The 18,959-nt window shown below is 38.7% G+C and overlaps 1 protein-coding gene across 3 annotated transcripts in view; it reads left to right on the forward strand.

The window, feature by feature from the left end:
- Positions 1–18,959, forward strand: part of ITPK1 (inositol-tetrakisphosphate 1-kinase) — a 307,786-nt gene that overhangs the window by 98,353 nt on the left and 190,474 nt on the right. The gene's annotated exons all lie outside the window — the stretch shown is intronic.

The raw sequence follows: 18,959 nt of genomic DNA on the forward strand, positions 1-18,959 counted from the left end.
GTCAATGAAATGACTTAGAGATTATTGAAGTTCTCACCAGAAACACTGTAAGCTTGCTGCCGGCAGGAATTTTTTCTTTTGTCTAGGTTCAGTGGGTAGAATGCTGGATCTGGAGTCAGGAAGACCTGAGTTCAAATCCAGCCCCAGATACTCACTAGCTTTGTGACCCTAGGCAAGTATTTAACCTCTGTCTGCCTCTGTTTCCTTCTGTGTAAAATGAGAATAATGATAACATTTCTTAGAGCTGTTGTGAGTATGAAATGAGACAATATCACTATCTAAATGCTGTCATCACTAGCTCTCATCATCATATCCCCAAAGTCTACGCACATTGTAAGTTCTTAATGAGTACTGGTTGATTGATTGAATGAAGGGACTTTAGAGTTCATGAATTCTTCTGGTGACTATCGTAAGATCAGTTATTAATTTTAACCCATGTCTTTCTGATTCCAGATTCAGTGTTGTTTTTATAATACTGAGCCTCCTGCGTGGTCTGTATAGTGAATAGACTGACTTGGAGTCAGGAAAATCTTAGTTTGAATCCTGCCTCACATACTTAACACTTTTCAGTCTCAGTTTCTTCATTTGTAAAAATGGGGAGGATCAATAGCACCTCCCTCACAGTGTTGTTAAGATTGAATGAGTTATTGTATGTAAAGAGTATGTTCATGCTCCTAGCTGTTACTGTTGTTTATTCTTATCTAGTCTGTTTTGTAGTGACAGCAGGAAGCTCACTTACTTAGAGGACAATCCATTCTGAGGGTGGACAACAGTGACTGCTAAACAGTTTTTTCTGCCTCTCTGTAGCTTTCCCTTCTTGGTCCTACTTCACTCCCATCTGGTACCACACAGTACAATTTCTTTTCTGTGTGACAGTCCTTTGGATAATTTGAGACAGATGAGGTTCTGTGCTCCCTTTCTTCAAAAGTCTTCAGCACTCTGAAAATATGCTCTTTCATTTTTATTGCTAAATGACTATTTCATTTTAAAATATGTGAGATGTAATAATATTCACATTTATTGGGTACCTTACTATTTATAAGGTGCTTTCCTCAAAAGCCTGTGGAATTTAGTAATAATACAAGGTCTATTATCACCATCTTATTTATTTTTTATTCTCAACTTAGTAACCATCAGTGAAAACATTCCAAAACACAAACAAGAATAAAAAATGATGATGGTACATGAAATTGTAAATTTCATTTTTACAGGTTGTATTAAAAAGTATGTATGTTGACTCAGACAAGGCAGTAATGAAAATGCTATGTTGATTTCCATATCCCTTTCTGAGTTCTATCTTCTGTGTATTTTTGTTTTTATTTTATTATTATGTACTTAAAAGAAGCCCAGCAAAAGTAATTGTCAGCATCTGTGTTGTTCAGAAACTGTTACTGTCAATCTGCAGACACTGATTGTTTAATGTTCAAGCTTTGGTTGTCTGTAGTTTCTGGGGTACTCTTGTTTCTTATACTTGTTTCTTCTATTCTGAAGAATGGTCTTAGTTTTGATAAGTCTTGATAATCTGATCTTTTCATTCCATGTGAAGTTTCTTATTCTGCAGTCCAACTACAGAACGGAAAGGGGAAGGGGGAAAAAAAAGCAATAAATATTTACAAGGGGAGATAGGTGGCAGGTGGCACAGAGGTGCCTGGCAGGTGGTTAGAGCGCTAGACCTGGAGTCGTTTCCTGAGTTCAAATCTGGCCTCACACACTTGCTAGCACCCTAGGCAAGTCACTCACCACTGTTTGCCTCAGTTTCCTCATCTGTAAAATGAGCTAGAGAAGGAAGTGACAAACTGCTCCAGTGTCTTTGCCAAGAAAACACCAAATGGAGTCACGAAGAGTCATACACAACTGAAAAACAACTGAACAAAAAAAAAATTTATAAAATGCCCACTATATGTCAGATACCATGGTAAGGACTTTTATAGATGTTATCTCATTTGATCCTCCAAACAACCCTATAAGGTAAGTGCTGTTATTATCCCCATTTTACAGTTGAGGAAGCTGAGGCAAAGAGAAGTTAAATGACTTGCCAAAGGGGTCAGATAGCTAGAAAGGGCTTGAGGCCAGATTTTAACTCCAGTCTTTCTGATTCCAAGCCCGGGGTTCTATCCTCTGAGACTACCTAGTTGCTGCTTCTCAGTACCACAACACAACTACTTTTACTGCTCATAATTCTACAGGGCCTTACGGTTTACAAAGGTCACAGTCCTGTGAGGTATATTATCATCTCCAGTTTCTTAGATGAAGAAGACTACAGTCCTGAGGTAGCTAGCTTGCTAACATCATATGTATAGCACTTTGAAGTTTACACACTATTTTACATGTATTATCTCATTTTACCTATCATCAGCCATGCAAGGTAGATGCTCTTTTGTCCTCATTTTATAGATGAAGAAACCTAAGGCCCAAGACAGGTTGCCTCTTGCCCAGGGTTTCACAGCTAGTAAGTGTCTGAGGCAGGATTTGAACTCAGTTTTTCCTGACTCCTATGACTCAGCTTCCTATCCACTGGTGAGCTATTGAGTATTAGATTTGGGATTTAAATCCAGGTCTCCTGGCCCCAAGTCTAGTGCTCGTCTCATTTTAACCATGCTATTTCTCCAGCTGTTCTGTAAGCCTAAACATATAGGAGGGAGGGGTGTGTGTGTGTGTGTGTGTGAGTGTCTGTGTAGATTTAAGAAACTTAAGTTTTACTTGTTTTCTTGATTCACCCAATTTTCTGCTTTGGCTAACTGGCAAAAACTTCTTGTTTAAAAACCCTAGACTAGTTAATGAATTTACTTCATTCAAGACTTTACGAGGGCAAAAGGCCATGATGATCAGAAGATTTAGGACTGAAAGTATTTTTAGAGATAATCTTTGTCTTATCTCGACTTGTCTCTTTCCTGGCACAGAGTTCTGCCCAGAATAGATGCTTAAGTAAATGCTTTTTCATGTTTCTACCTTAATCTCCTTGTGTTCTGGGTGAAGGTAGCTGAGACCCACAACAGTAGAGGCCAAGTAACTTGTCCATGGTTACCCAGGTGGGGGAGAATTCCAACCCAGGCCTTACTCTTAAACTTTGGCACTTACAATAAACTTAGACTACTTAGTTGAAATGACTTACGTCTCCTGTTTTCTATAATTCTTCAGGTGACCATCAATAATTTATCCTTCATGTCTGCAGGTTTTCTCAGTATAGCCATCATGTAATTTGTTGCATGGGCCTGGTGACTCAGGCTTATTTAAAATAGTGTAATGTTATTTTAGATGTCCTCTTACCTAGGGGACTCATTGTGTTGCAGCTTGAAGATAGTTCAAGGTGCTTTGCAAACCTTAATGCTAGTTGTAGTCATAGTATTCGTTGTTGTCGAGGTCATCATCATGATCGTCATCATGATGTCATTATCATCTTATCACTAATGGCTAGCACTCACTCTCTTTGACAGGGAAGTCAGCAGCCAAGTAGCATTCGCTTTTATGAGCAGCCACATCAGATTTTTAGTTGCTGTCCCTCTCCTTCCTTTTTGGCATGATTTGGGATGGCTTCACCAGAGTTTGATTCTTGAGAAACTCCCGTTCCTATTGAACCACTTCCTTTGAGGTTCACTAGCCACAACATCCTACTGATTTTGGTTCAGAACTTTCAGGACAGAGCTCTTACTGTGCCTTATATTTATTGTTATTTACTTTTTTACATAAGTATTTCTTTATGGGGAGTAGTTAGGTAATGCAGTGGAGTCAGGGAGATTCATCTTCCTCAGTTCAAATCTGGCCTTACTAGCTGTGTGACCCTGAGCAAGTCATTTAACCCTGTTTGCCTCAATTTCTTCATCTGTAAAATGAGTTGGAGAAGGAAATGGCAAACCACTGCCTAGAATATATAGGGAGGCCTTATAATAAATACTTGTGGGGAGGAGCCAAGATGGTGCAGTAAAGGCAGTGACTTCCTTGAGCTCTCCCCCAAACCCCTCCAAATACCTGTAAAAAATGGCTCTAAACAAATTCTAAAGCAGCAGAACCCACAAAAAGACAGAGTGAAACTAATTTCCAGCCCAAGACCACCTGGATGGTTGACTGGAAAGGTATATTGCTCTGGACTGGGAGAGAAACGCAGTTTGGCATGGGTGCGCAAGCAGAGCAGGCCTCAGCGAAACTGGAGCAGCCCTCGGAGGACTGAATCACAGGCAGTTGTGGCGGTTTTCAGACTTCTCAACCCCCTAATGCCAAAGACAACTTAGAAGGTCAGTAGGAAAAGTCTGTGACTGCAGTGAGAGAGAAGCTTGGTCCCAGCCCCAGTCCCCTCGAGTGGCTCTGGGGCAGCGGCTGCTTCCAGAGCTTCTGACCTATAGACTGAGGGGGAATTGAGTGGCTGATCAGATCGGGATTGCAGGGATCTCTTTGCTGGTGTAGGATTCTCTTGCTTTGCCTGTGCTTGGATCTGGTTCACAGTTCTTTGGTACTCCCTTACCTTGAGGGCCAGATCCTCCATTTAAGGAAAGTGCCCAGGGCAGCTCCATCATTTCTAACCTGGATATACTCCTCTGGGCTTCATAATTCCTCTTTCACTTCCCTTTTCCTGCTTTTAACTTATTTTTTTTATGGATTATTTTCCCTCATTACATTGTGAGTTCTTTGAGGGCAAGAACTATCTTTTGCCCTTCTTTGTTTCCCCAGCCTGGTGCATATTGAGCCTTAATACAAAAGGTTTTTTGACTGGCTTCCTTCTTTCATTATCTTTTCATTAGATTTATGAGGTCTGTCAGGGCAGGAATTGTCTTTTGCATTTCTTTGTATTGCTAGTGCTTAGCTGTTTTCTTTTATACAACTATACAACCTTCTATAACCTCCTACTTCTATTTCTTGGAATCTGCAGCTCCTTTGATGGCTTTCCTGATACTTGTAGTACTTAGTGCTCTTCATCTAGCCCCAAATCACTTTGTATCTATTTTTTATGTATTTTCTGATTTTTGTTCATGTTGTTTCCCCCCAGCAGAATGTAAACTCCATGAAAGCAGGGCCTGTTGTTTCTGTCTCTTATCTTTAGCACTTAGTGGAGTGCCTGGAATATAAGGTACTTAACTGATTTTTAGCTCAGAGAAGAGGAGGCTGGGGGAGCTGGGGATATTAGGTCTTTAACTAAGTGAAAGGGTGTTAATGTAGATGAAGTGTTAGGCATATCCAAAAGAGAGCCAAACTAGAACCAGCAGGTACAGATTATGAGGAGGTAGCAGTCAGCTTAATAATAATAAATATAATTATATGATTCAACAGATACACTATAATAATCATTAGTAGCATTAGTATTAGCAATAACAATACTAGCATTTATATTGTGTTTAGTATGTGCCAGGTACTATGTTAAGCATTTTTCAGATATCTCATTTGATTCTCAAAACAACCCTTTGAGGTAGGTGCTGTTAATAATCAGAATTTTATGGATAAGGAAACTGAGGTTAAGTGACTTGTCCTGCTAGTAAGTGTCTGAGGTGGGATTTGAACTGGTCTTCTTCACTGCAGGCCCTATACTCTATCCACTGCACCACCTAGCTTAATACAGGATATCCCAAAAAGTCTTGGTGCAGTTGGATACACATTTAAGAGTTGTTGTAGAGTGAATTTGGGTATATGGTTGGAGTTGAACTAAATGACCTCTGAGCTCTCTTCCATCAGTGAGATTCTGTTATATATAGCTAAAAAAGAGAAAGACTTTTCCAGTGGGAAAGGGCTTTAGATTTGGAGTTGGAAGACTTGAGTTTGATTCCTAACTCTTCTGCTATCCCATGTGACTTTTAGTTAAGTCATTAAGCCTCTCTAGGCCTTAGTTTCTTCATCTCAGTCAGCTAGTCAGCAAACTTTTATTAACCACCTACTATGTGCCAGGCACTGTGCTGAGCACAGGGGATACAGAGCAAGGTAAAACATAGTCTGTGCCCTTAAGGAAGCTCACAATCTAATGGGGAGCAGAGACTCTGTGAGACATCATATGTAAAGAAGAGGGTTGGATTCGATCCTTACTGCTTTGAACCTGAGACTGTATACTCCTAGAGCATCAGGATGGTATTTATTCGTTCACCTTATATAGCCCAGAAGTAGGATTGACTTTTAGTTAATACTTTTTTTTGATGAGGTTGACGCACGGTTATGTGGTGCCCAAGACCACAGTGTATTTTGGAGGCTTAGGCATGAGGTCTCTGTAACAATGATGGCATGTTTAAAAATGGCTCGTGGAAAGTTTACTCAATTTTCAGTAGATGAGATTCTGAACTGAGTCGTTTATTGTCCTGTTGAATATTTAATTTCTTATAAATTCTTCCCAAAATTCATGTAGTACATCTTTATTTATTGAACCTGTCATGTGTTTATGACTTTGAGGACAGAGCTTGGTGTGTTATTATGGGTTATTGCTATGGCAATGCCTGCCACTTCTAGTTTGAGGCCCTGGTGAGAGAGTTTTGAGGAGGTATGAAAGTTCTCAGAGAAACATATCTGATTGTGTGAAATAAAAGATGTGGTTTATGCAGGGAGGGTTTCAATTTTAAGGTTTCTTACCCATCACATCACCATCACATGGCTTTTTCACCATTTCTCAGCAAGACTCTTTATGAGTACAAGATGATCTTTTAAAAGTGCTTTCCAGATCTAATGTTCTGTATTCTAACAGCCTGTGTTCTAATATCCTTTCTAGGTCTGTGTCTATCATTCCATGATTTGAAAGTTCTTGCCAACTCTGACGTTGCTAAGGTTCTATGATTCAAAAGTTCCTCCTAGCTCTGATACTGCTCTGAGGCTGTGGACTCTTATTTTGACCCTAGTTAGGACAGATAGCATGATATATTGGAAAAACACAGGACTTGGAGGGCGAAAGACTTATGTTTGAATCCTGGCTGTTTGTGACCATCACCACACAGTTTCATTTTTCTCATTTGCAAAATTGGAATAAAAATACCTGACAACTTACCTCAAAAGTGTAGGCCACATTGGGAACGTAAAAGCAAGAGAATTTGGACTGGATCATCATCGTCGTCTTTTTCTTTCTCCTTTTTCTGTCTTCTTTTTCTTCCTTCTTCTGGAGGGGGGTATGTATCTAAGTATTTGGTGCTTCAGTGAAGCACCACATCCGAATGGGAACTTGATCTTGGGACTGGGGTAAATTCCTGCCTTCCAATTAAGGTCTTATTTGAGAGACTTTGTTTAAATGAGTTTAATTGGAACAGACTGAAATGGAGATAGCGATGGGGGAAACTCCACAACTTGATTGGACTGTAGGCCTTTGAAAGTCTTTCCTTGCCAGGAAGACAGAGAAGTGATTTTTTTTTAAAACTCTTTGCTATTATGTGAGCCAAAGATGTAATCTGGAGGGAAGGAGGATGTAGGGAGTTGGAAGGAGACCAAGAAGTGTTCTGTATATCATTTTTCCTTTTCCTTGGAGCCTACAGTTATAGCAGTTAAATGTATATATATTTATTCTTCATCTCTGTCTTTTGGGTTTAATGGAATCTCATACCACTGGGCAAATTTGTAATTTTTTTATATGATGGACTCTTTTCATAACTTTTTAAAAGAATTAATTTTAATTAAAATGTTTTTGTGATGTTAAAGACATTTAGCCAAGTGTGGTGGGAAACAGAGCAATGTAAACACATACCAGGAACTGTGTTATGTACGTAGGCTTTGGGGATACAAGATGTATATCCATATGTATCTAAGTTTAGGGGGTGAGAGCATCAGCATTTGAATTGAGAAGAATAAGGAAAGGTTTTCTGTGGAAGTGGTGCTTGAACTAAATCTTGAAGAAGGAAGAAAGGGATTTTCTAAGGTGGAGTGCATTCCAGGTATGGAGGATATCCCTTGCAAAGTCATGGAGATGAGACATAGAGTGTACTTGACTAGTATAGTTAGAGTATAGAATGTGGGAAGGTGATTAATATATACTAAGGCTGAAAATTTAGGCTGCACCAAGGTTGTTAAGGGCTTTAAAAGTCAAACATTGAAAATTATATCTTATCTAAGAGGCAATAGAGAGCTGTTGGAGTTAATTGTAGGGGAATGATCAAATCTGTACTTGAAGAAAATCACTCCAGCAGTTACATGGAATATTACCTAGAATAGGGAGAGACTTGAGCTAGGAGTCTATTGCAATAGTCCAGGTTATAGGTGAGAAGTGATTTTATGATATTAAAGATCTTTTAGGCCAGCCCCCTCACTTTACAAATGAGAAAACTGAGAGGCTTATGCAAGAGGGTGCTGGTAAATGTTTAACAATTGGTTCTCCAGAAAAAAAGTCAACACTTTTAAATTTAATCTATTTTATTAACATTTTCTCCATTCCTTTCTTAAATCTAAATAATAAACAAAACAATAAATAAAGCCACGATTTATAGCATTTGTTGATTTCTGAGGTGTAAATGCTCACACTGAAAATTTAGCAGTTAGCTTTTGTTAGGAGCATTGCCCTGGCAAAATCACCCAAGTAGTGAGCAAAACTGAGATAGGAACCTAGGTCCTGATGTCAAATTCCATGCACTTTCTTATATATAATGTTGAATACTATAAAGTAGGTTGAGGCAGAAAAGTTATCTAGAATACACCAGGAAAATTTGAAAGAGTTTGTTTTCATCTAAGATGAGGGCTGAGTTGATCAGGGAAGCCCTTCTGGAGAACCCAGAATCTGAATGGAGAGAAGACAGTCTAGACATGGAGGAATGGGCCTGTTCAGATACATTCAGGAATTGCTGCTCTTCTCCCTTCTATTCCGTTGTTTCAGAATTTCTTCTGAGAACATGTGGTTCGTCCCTCCTTTTCCAAATGTGGAAATAGGAATTGGAGGGACCTAATAACATACCTTTGGTAGAGCCTGAAGACTAATAACATTTATGAGATTCAGGGTACATATCGGCATTGCTCTTCTTTATCTCTCTTTGTGCCCTCTATTTCCCTTTTCCCATTTTACAATACAGGCCTCCATCATTACTGAGCCTACAGATTTTAAAGGTAATAATCATTCTTGTCTGTAGAATTCCAGTCACAGTTGGAAGATCATCCAATTTACTTCCCTCATTTTTCAGTGAGGAAACTGAGTCTGAAAAGGTAGTTGATAATTCACTCCTGAAATTTCATGCATTAGAGACGTGGGGCCAGGGATGGGTTTTTTTTTTTTAATGTATATGTATCAACACATCCAAAGATAAGATAATTGAACAAGAACCAAAGAAAAGACAGTTTAAGCAATATCATAATAAAACCCTAAACAAACCATCAAAGAAAACTGAAAGAAAAATCTAAAACAGTTAAGTAAAATGGTACCTAAAAGTGGTGAATGATTGTAAATGCAGTCTGTCATTTACCAGTTATCTTAAGAAATGAAAGCCACATGTATGAACTTGATAAGTAATAGTTTGCTCCTCTTTGATGTCTTCATTTATATAAATTTTAGTTAGTATGCATATTATTTTGGTTTTGCTGTTTTCCTCTCTGCTTTACTTCATGGAAGTTTTCTTATATTTCTTTGTTTTTGAGCTCTTCCTCAAAATACACATTTATTTATTTATTATAGTGTATTATTGTACTATCATGATATTCTTGAACTTATACAAAAATGGAAATAAAAAAGGATGAGATGAAGTAATATTTTGAAAGTAGCATTTTAATTATGTTGTAAATTTAATCATTAATTATAATATTTTAATGTGATCAGTGATTGGGCATGCTTCATTATTTTTTAAAATTTTGATCTACTGTTTTGTGATAGAGTGATTTGAAAAGTGTAGTTCTAATTTCACTTTATTTCTATACTTGATTTTAATGGCTATCATTTGCTGTAAAAGATGAATTCCAAAGTAACATTGATTCAGGTGGAAGAAGTATTTTGTTGGCTGAGCATAAAGAAATGTGATTTTCAGGGCAGCTAGGTGGCACAGTAGATAGAGCACCTGCCCTGGATTCAGGAGAACCTGAGTTCAAATGTGGCCTCAGACACATGATACTCACTAGCTGTGAGACCCTGGGCAAGTCACTTAACCCCAATTGCCTAGCTAAAAAAGCATTCATTTTTTACTCCCATTCACCAGTTATGCAAAGTTTTTTTAGTTCAGCTTTGTCTAGGAAATTTTCATTTTTCCCTGCTATCAGTTAACCTGTGGGTGCAAAAACCCATCAAAACCCTTTATTTGGAAAGCTTTTAGTTAGGTTAAAACATTCATTTTCCAAGTTTTTAAAATGTACAGATGTGAAAATCTGTTTATGTAGTGACACATTGTTTTGAGCATCCCAGAGAGGAGAGAGTAAGTATCTGAGATTCGAGAAGGATGAAATCTGAGGAAAAGCCATTAAGTTTGTCAGTTAAGAGATCACTGATACTTTTGAAGAATGAAGTTTCAGTTGAGTCTGGAGCCAAAGATAAGGAGGTTGAGAACTGTAGGAGATTGGAAAGGTAGTGATGTTCTCCATTTAAAAAGAGGAGTTTGGAAGAGAGGGCAGATCGAAGGAAGGGAAGGATAGTGTAATGTGATTTGTAGTGCTCATCACAACCTATCCATATTTGCTTATTCTGTGCTATTCATTCTTTTTCACCAAAACCCTCTAAAAATTTGGGCATAAAGAGATATTTCACTCACTGGCTATTGGTCAGCAGTGAAGAGCCCACACTGGCTGAAAGATGTGTTGTGCTGTGGGGTGGCAGAGTTTACAAATAGAGAGGTTGGTTGGTGGAGAATTTTTCCTCCTTGACTGGTTTGGATACCTGGGTTTGCAGTTCACTTATACCTAGGGCAACGCTGTGGATTGTGGGGTGGGGAAGAATTGAGGTGAAGGAATTAACTGTTCCACAGAAGTCAGGATGCATCTTTCCACTCTAGTAGGCCCTTATTAAATGCTTTTTGATGACTGATTTTTTGATTGGTTGATCATACATACCTTGGATTCAGGTCATGTCCCCTCATAGAACCTCATTCTCCACTTTGGGACTGATGTATTAGAAAAAGCACCAGGCTTGGAGTCAGAATACCGGGGTTAGAGTTCCATTTATGCTACTATGAGACTTACATTAAGAAAGTTAGCTAACGGGGAAGCTAGGTGGCACAGTGGATAGAGCTCTGGCCTTGGAGTCAGAAGGACTTAAGTTCAAATCTGGCCTCAGATACTTGACACTTACTAGCTGTGTGACCCCAGGTAAGTTACTTAACCCTGATTGCTTCACCAAAAAATTTTAAAAAAAGAAAAAAAAAGTTAGCAAACACTTCTAAACTTCAAGAAACTAATTTTCACATTTGCACATTTAAAAAAAATTGGAAATTGAATGTTTTAGCCTAACTAAAAGCTTTTCAAATAAAGGATGTTGATGGGTTTTGCACCCATGGCTTAATTGACACCAGGGAAAAAATGAAAATTTCCTAGACAAAGTTTAACAAAAAATTTGAAATTGGGATTAAATAGTGAAAATCATATTTCTTTATGTTCAGCCAACAATATACTTCTTCCATGTGGATCAGTGTTACTTTGTAAGTTGTCTTTTACAGGTAATGACAGCCATTAAAATAAAGTTTGGAAGTTAGAAATAAGTTGCCTTATAAAGTTAGAAATGAGTTGCCTTATTTCTATAATGCAAAAAATATATGTAGTCTCTTCCTTACTAGGCTATTGTGATGAGTGTTTAAGCCCTTTATAAATCACAAAGCTGTAAATATTTGTGAACTATTGCTGTTATTGAGCATATTGGATAGAGGGCCAGCTTTGGAGCCTGAAGACATTATTCAAGTTTTGACTGTCAGACATACTAGCAGTATGACAGTGGGCAAATTCCTTAATTTCTTAGTCTCTTAATCCACTCCCCAAGCAACAGATGAGTTGCTGATCTGTTTTCAGAGCAGGGAGTTCCCTAGACCAAAGGAATTAAAGACCCCAGCCTTTTGGATCTTTAGAAATAAAATCATTTTGAACATGATCCACAGTTCACTTGTTCTGTCCTGAATTTTTCTTTAAAAAAAAAAGAGTATTATTATAGTCAACTTGCAGCAAATTGCTTGGCTAAAAGTAAATCCACTTCTTCATCTTTCCCAAGCTGGTCTGCAAGACATCAGCATGTGATTCCTGAGGCCAAAACAGAATGGAGTCAATTTCAAACAGCCCTTTAAAATAGCTCCTGAGAACCTCAAGGGCAGCTTGTCATGGCAGTAGAATGTTGCCATCACAGTTATCTTTTCATTTGGGGTAAGGGTGTGAGATATAAACATGAGACTAGTAATCTTCCATCCTACTTGTGCAGTCTGTCAGCATTATTTATTCAGTGCTTACTATGTGCTATGCACTGTGGTAACTGCTGAGGATACAGAGACATTTGAAAAAAATCTGCTGTCAGAGAACTCTCATTTCTAATAGAGGAGACAATATATAACTGGGAGCATATAGGCTATGTACAGAGTCAATGGAAGGTAATTTCAGAGGGGAAGGCTCTCAACAGTTGGCTCTTTTCTGCTCAGATCCTGACAGTTTTTCCTCCTCTGGAGGAAATATTAACAAGCTCTGGGCTAAGCCAGATTATTTCCAGAGTCTGACTCCAACTTAATTTAAGTCTAGCCTTTTACTATTCTATAATAATAATAATAATAATAATAATAATACAAATGATGATGGTGATGATGATAGCTTGAGTTTATGTAGTACTTTCTGTGTGCCAGGCACTGTGCTAAGCATGTTATAAGTATTATCCATTTTGATCCTCATAACAACCCTGGGAGGTGGGAACTATTAATTGCCCTCATTTTTCGGTTGAGGAAACTTGAGGCAAACATAGATTGTGTGACTTGCCCAAGGTCCCACAGGTAATAAACATTTGAGGCCAGATTTGAACTTGAGTCTTACTGACTCCAGGCTTAAACTCTGTCCCCTATTCTACAGTACCTGCTGAGTATCAGGCGCTATGATAAGTGCTTTACAAATATCTCATTTGATCCTCACAACAGTCCTGGGAAGTAAGTGCCATTGTGCTGAGTGTTTTTATGATCCCCATTTTACAGTTGAGGATGTGCAAAACACTTTTACATGTACTGTATTTCAGTTAAACACTACTACAGAATCCCCCCATTTTTGTCTTGATTTGTCCCTTTTCCATCCTTTTGTTTATGGTTAGAGTGGACATTCCTACTCTTCCCTCTGCCCCTCCTCTCTCTTCCACTTGCTGAAACCCCTTCCACTCTACCAGGTCTAACCTGGGAGCACAGGTGCAATCTTCCTCATGAACATTCTTATGAAAATGATCTCTCTTCTCTTAAATTTCTTGCATTACTTTACCTGGAACTCTTAGCATTCATCTTGCTCTGCCTTTTCTGTTATTTGTGTCCACCATGTCTTCTTTCTTTCCCTTATAACATACCTTCAATAGACTGCAAGTTCCTTGAGAGCAGGGTCTCTGTCTTATCTCTGTATCTCCAGTGTTTTACATGCACTTAAGTATTTTGTTGGACCAATCCAATCATTCCATCATGGGCTTCTGTAGTACTGCCTTAGGTTGCCATCTGAGTCTAATATTGTGACAGTGATATAAGTCAGAAAAAAATAAATGTACAGGATAGGTAGGGAGAGAGAGAACATGTGAGTGAGCACACTCTCAGCTGGGGCTTCTGGAGGGAGGAAGGGACCTGAGTTGGACCTAGAAGAGAGCAAAGGTTCTCTTTTTATTTTAATTTTTTACTTAAATGGTATTTTATTTTTTCCTCAATTACATATCAAGAAAATTTTTAGCATTCAATTTTACAAGGTTTTGAGTTCCAAATATTTCATCCTTCCTCCCTCTCCTCCCCTCTTTTGAAAATGTAGGCAGTTTGATATAGTTTATACATGTGCTGTCATGTAAAATATGTTTCCATATTTGTCATAGTTGTGGAAGAAGAAACAGATCAAAAGGAAATAAAACCATGAGAAAGAATAAAATAAGTGGAAAAAAATATGCTTTGATCTGTATTCTGAGTTCATCAGTTCTTTATGTGGATATGGATAGCATTTTCATTTGTTTGTAAGTCCTTTGAACTTGTCCTGGATTGTTGTGTTGCTGAGAAGAGCTGAGTCATTCGTAGTTGATCTTCGCATGATGGTGCTGATACTGTGTACATTCACTTTGCATCAGTCTGTACAAGTCTTTCCAGGTTTTTCTGAAATCTGCCTGCTCATCATTTCTTATAGCTCAGTAGTATTCCGTTACATTCATACACCACAGCTTGTTCAGGCATTCCCCACTTGATGGGCATCCCCTCAATTTCCATTCTTTGCCACCATGAAAAGGGCCACTATAGATATTTTTGCACATGTATGTCCTCTTCCCTTTTTTATGAACTCTTTGGGATATAGACCTAGTAGTGGTACTGTTGGATGAAAGGATGTGCACAGTTTGGTTGCCCTTTGGGCATGGTTCCAAAGGAAAGCAAAGGATTTCAATAAGTGGAGATGAGTTAGGGAGAGGACATGAAGGAGGTATGTACTGGGGACTGGACTGTGAACTACTAAGGGGTTAGAGGAAGGAGAAATTAAGAAAAAAATGGGCTATGGTGTAGTTGTTTGGCTAGAATGTGGCTCCCGCCAGCTGGAAACAACCTTTCTCCTCAGGCCTCACGGCCATTTTTTCTGCACCTTTCTAATGGACTTATCATGAAGTATAGTGGAAGAGAGTAGTAAAAGTTGGGGCCAAATGGGGAGGGCCTTGAATGCCAGAACTGGGAGTTTAGAGTTAATTCACTAGAAAATGAGGAACCACTGGACTCTTTGAGTAGAGGAATGATATGATAATGTCAATACGGTAATATAACTTTACCAACTCATTGCTTTTGGATTGGAAAGGGGAGATGGGATATAGGCAGCAAGCCTGGTGAAGAAGTTCTTAAAATTTAAGTCTTCATGAAAAGAAGTGAGGGCTTGAACTGTAGTAGAAAAAGTAGTAATCTTTTAGTGTTCCTATTTAACACCCTGGCGAGGCCCCCCCCTCTGCTCCCAGCAAAACGAAACCTGAACAAACACAAATATTTCTTGAGCACCTTTATATCCAGTTCAGTGAGTGTTATGGAAAATAGAAAGGATTGTAATTCCGCTGAGGATACAGAACTTCTACTTGTGAAACAGCAGGTAACACTACCCAGAATATATCTAAAGCATGAAATTTTTGATTCTCTCCAGTGGGAAACAACTTTTCCTCCTCAGACTTCACAAAACCCCTTGTTCTGTGCTTCTTTAATGCATTTATCATGTAATAGCAGTTACCTATGCATATGTCTTATCTCTTAGTGAAACCAGTTGGGTCTTTAAGAGCAGATACCATGTCTTATTTAAACTTTGAATCTACCTCTCAGGGCACACTGCTGGACACCCAGGCACCCAGAACACCAAATGTTTGCTGAATTTAATTGAGTTACATTTTGTCATATAAAAAAAGTGCTCTGTGCCTTCCAAGGAGAGGGAAATCAGTGAACGCAAAGGTAATCATGGAAGCCTGCGTGGAAGAAACAGAAATTTATCCTAAGATTTGGACAGAGGAAAAAAAAGAGCAGAGAAATTTCCATTGTATTCAGCATCTCTTTAACTTTATTCAAGTTCTCCTGATGAAGTTTTCTTCTAAAACACCATGCCTCTAATAACAAGGATTTAAAATGAAAAAAACTTTTATTTAACCTCATCAACTCTTTACTAGTCAGGGTTTTAGGAACACCTGAGGCAGGAATGTGGCTAATCCTGGGATGATGACATAACAGAAGGCTGCATCTCTGTAGGAGATTCACTTAAGGAAATATCTTTTTAGAAGTCATGTGGTATAAAGGAAAATATTTTCTGGAATCCAGGTGGTGATGCCTACCAGTAGCTGGGTTTTTAGTGACCAGTGTCCATGGTTCAATGTACCTTTTACAGTGTTGCTGCTCCAGTGACTTCCTGTTACCTCTAGGATCAAATACAAAATTTCTCTTTTGGGCATTCAACGCCCTTTATGATCTAAGCGCCCTCCTCCCTTTTCAGTCTTCTTATACCTTACTTCTAAACAGGTACTCTTTAATCTAGTGACACTGGTCTCCTGGCTTTTTCACCAAGCAGACACTCCCATCTATCAGCTCTGGATATTTTCTTTGGCTGTCTCTCATGTCTGTAACAGTCTACCTCCTCCACTAAGACTACTGACCTCCCTGGATTTCGGTTAAGGCCCAGCTAAAATTCTGGCTACTACAGGAAGCCTTCACCCAACTCCCTTAAGTCTAGTGCCTTCCCTCTGTTAATTATTTCCTATTTTATCCTGTATATAACTTCCTTTCTGTATATTTGCTTGCATTATCTCTTCCCCAATGGATTATAAGCTCTTTGAGGGCAGAGACTATCTTTTCCTATTCCCATTGCTTGATTAATATATGTGTATTGTTTGATTGGATTTTAAGTGCAAATCCATAGTACTTCAAAAACTGCTAGAATTTCCTGCAAGAGAGCTCCCCATGGGATTTATTAAGCATATCTGATGTGCCAGGTGCTATGCATACAAAGATATCAATGGAATAGTCCCCGATCTCAAAGAATTTATTTAAATTAAATTTGTATATAATTAATACAGTACATAATATAATAATATAATTTATATAATTATATCATATTATATAATTTGTATAATTTAAATTGGAGGAAACAAGTACATATAAGTAAAAACAAAATATATACAAAGTAAAATACATGTTAATTTTGGAGAGAGGGCTGGCTTTAGGTCGTGGCATTTGAGCTTAGCTTATAAGGGAAAGCAGAGATTCTAGTAGGCAGACATGAGGAGGGGAGTGTATTTTTTTTGTATGGTGAACAGCAGAAGGGTCAGTTTGGCAGGAACATAGAATGGATGAAGAGAAGGAATAGGAAATGACCAGATTATGAAGGGCTTTAAATGCCAGTCAGAAGAGGCATAGAGGCAGTTGGGAGTCTCTCAAATTCTGGAGGATAAGAATGAAAGGAAAATCACTTTGGCCACTTGTTTGGAGAATGTATTTGAGTGAGGGGAGAATTGAGGTAGGGAGACCTCAATAGGAGGTAGGAGACTAGCTCAATAGTTCACAGGTGACAGAGAGAGATTAAACGTTTATTAAGTACTTATTATTTACCAGGCACTATGATAAGTGAGAGGTGATAAGGGCTTGAATGAGATTGGTGGCTGTCCGAGTGGAGAGAAGGGGACAGATGTGGAAAGACATGGGGAAGTAAGGAACAGAGGAGGGGTAGGAGATAATACAAATGAGTTGTTTTGGATGTTGAATTTGAGATGCTTATGGCAGCTAGATGGTGTAGTGGATAGAGCACTGTGCCCAGAGTCAGGAAGATTCATCTTCCAGAGTTCAAATCCAGTCTCAGACACTTACTAGCTGTGTGACCCTGGGAAAATCAGTTAACCCTGTTTACCTCAGTTTCTTCATCTGTAAAATGAGCTGGAGAAGGAGATGGCAAACCATTCCAGTATCTTTGCTAGGAAAAACCCAAATGGAATCACAAAAAATTGGACACTTGAAAAACGACTGAACCAAAATGGGACAGCCACTGGGAGGTAGCCATTAGGCAGTTGGGTAAGGTACAACTGGACTTCAGAAGAGAGAGTAGGCATGGATGCCTGGATCTGGGAATCATCTATGTATAGATCATGATGAAATCCATAAATGCTGGTAACATAACCATCAGTCCCTTACGAAGCCTTTATTAAATGCTTATTATGAACCAGGCACTGTGTTTGAGCTCTGGGAACACAAAGAAGGAGAAGTTATAGAGAGAAAGGGGAAGAGGAGGACCTGGGACAGAGTCTTTGGGTTCTTTGTAGCAGAAGGGATAAAAATGGTCCAGCAAAGGATCCTGAGAAGGGCTCTGCATGTATGTAGGAAGAAAACCAATAGAGCAATGACAACAAAACTCAGAGAGGAGAAGGTAGTCAGCAATATCAAGTGCTGTTGAAAGGTCAGAAAAGATGACTTTGGCCTTGTCAGCTAAGAGATCATTGGTAGCTTTGGAGAGAGTACTTCCAGAGATTGGAAGCTAGATTGAAAGGGATTGAAAAGTGAGCAAAAGGGGAGAAAGTAGAGGGAAGAGGAGGAAGGGATGCCGATGGCACATCTCCTGTGCAACTGAAAGACTTGCCTCTTGGGCCACTTGGCATTCCTGAGGTTAGGAGGTGGAAGAGATGTGAATTCCTGACTCAGATCATAAGAACTAAAGTGATCTTAGGATCCTGGGATTTAAAGCCTAAGGGGATTTTAACAAAACTCTCCTCATTTTTCAGGAGAAAACTAAGGTCCAGTTAAGTGGTTATGTTTATACCAGTAAATTGGAAGGCTTCCTGATACTTAAAGCACAGGTGCCCCTAGAAGGGTAATGTGTTCCTCATTAGTGTTATTCAAATAGAGACCAGATTAAAAAAAACAAAACATTTATTAAGTATCTCCTTTCTGTCAGGCACTGTAAGCGCTTTACAGATATTTTCTCATTTCTCCATAGAGATGAGGAAATTAGGCAAACAGGTTAAGTAACTTGCCCGGGGTCATAAAGCTAGTAAGTGTCTGAGGTCAAATTTGAACTCAGGTCTTACAGATTCTAGGTCTAGAGTTCCATCCACTGGGCCATCTCACCAGCTGTAGAGGTGACTTGTGTTTCATGTACAGATAGCACTAGAATACCTCTGGGACTCCTTCAGGCACTTATGTTCCTGTGAATCTATAGGAACTTTTATCCATTGACAGCAAAGTTACTTATGACTTGTGCTTCCCTCCCCTCACGGTGATATTGACATGCTAATTACAGGAGAAAGAAACAGCATGAAAAATTAAAAAAAATATCACTGGCCTCAAGCCCTTACTTTCTCTTTCTTCTGGGAGAAAATAATAATTTGTTAGGATTCCAGGTCAGAGGCCTAAGTATGAATAATTTATTTTCTGCCTCTTGGCTCTAGGTTCGTTGACTTGTACCAGTCATATCATAAACCACTCAACAGTTAA

Source organism: Vombatus ursinus, unplaced genomic scaffold (assembly GCF_900497805.2).
Source record: "Vombatus ursinus unplaced genomic scaffold, bare-nosed wombat genome assembly UNPS02014794.1, whole genome shotgun sequence".
NCBI classification, from domain to species: domain Eukaryota; kingdom Metazoa; phylum Chordata; class Mammalia; order Diprotodontia; family Vombatidae; genus Vombatus; species Vombatus ursinus.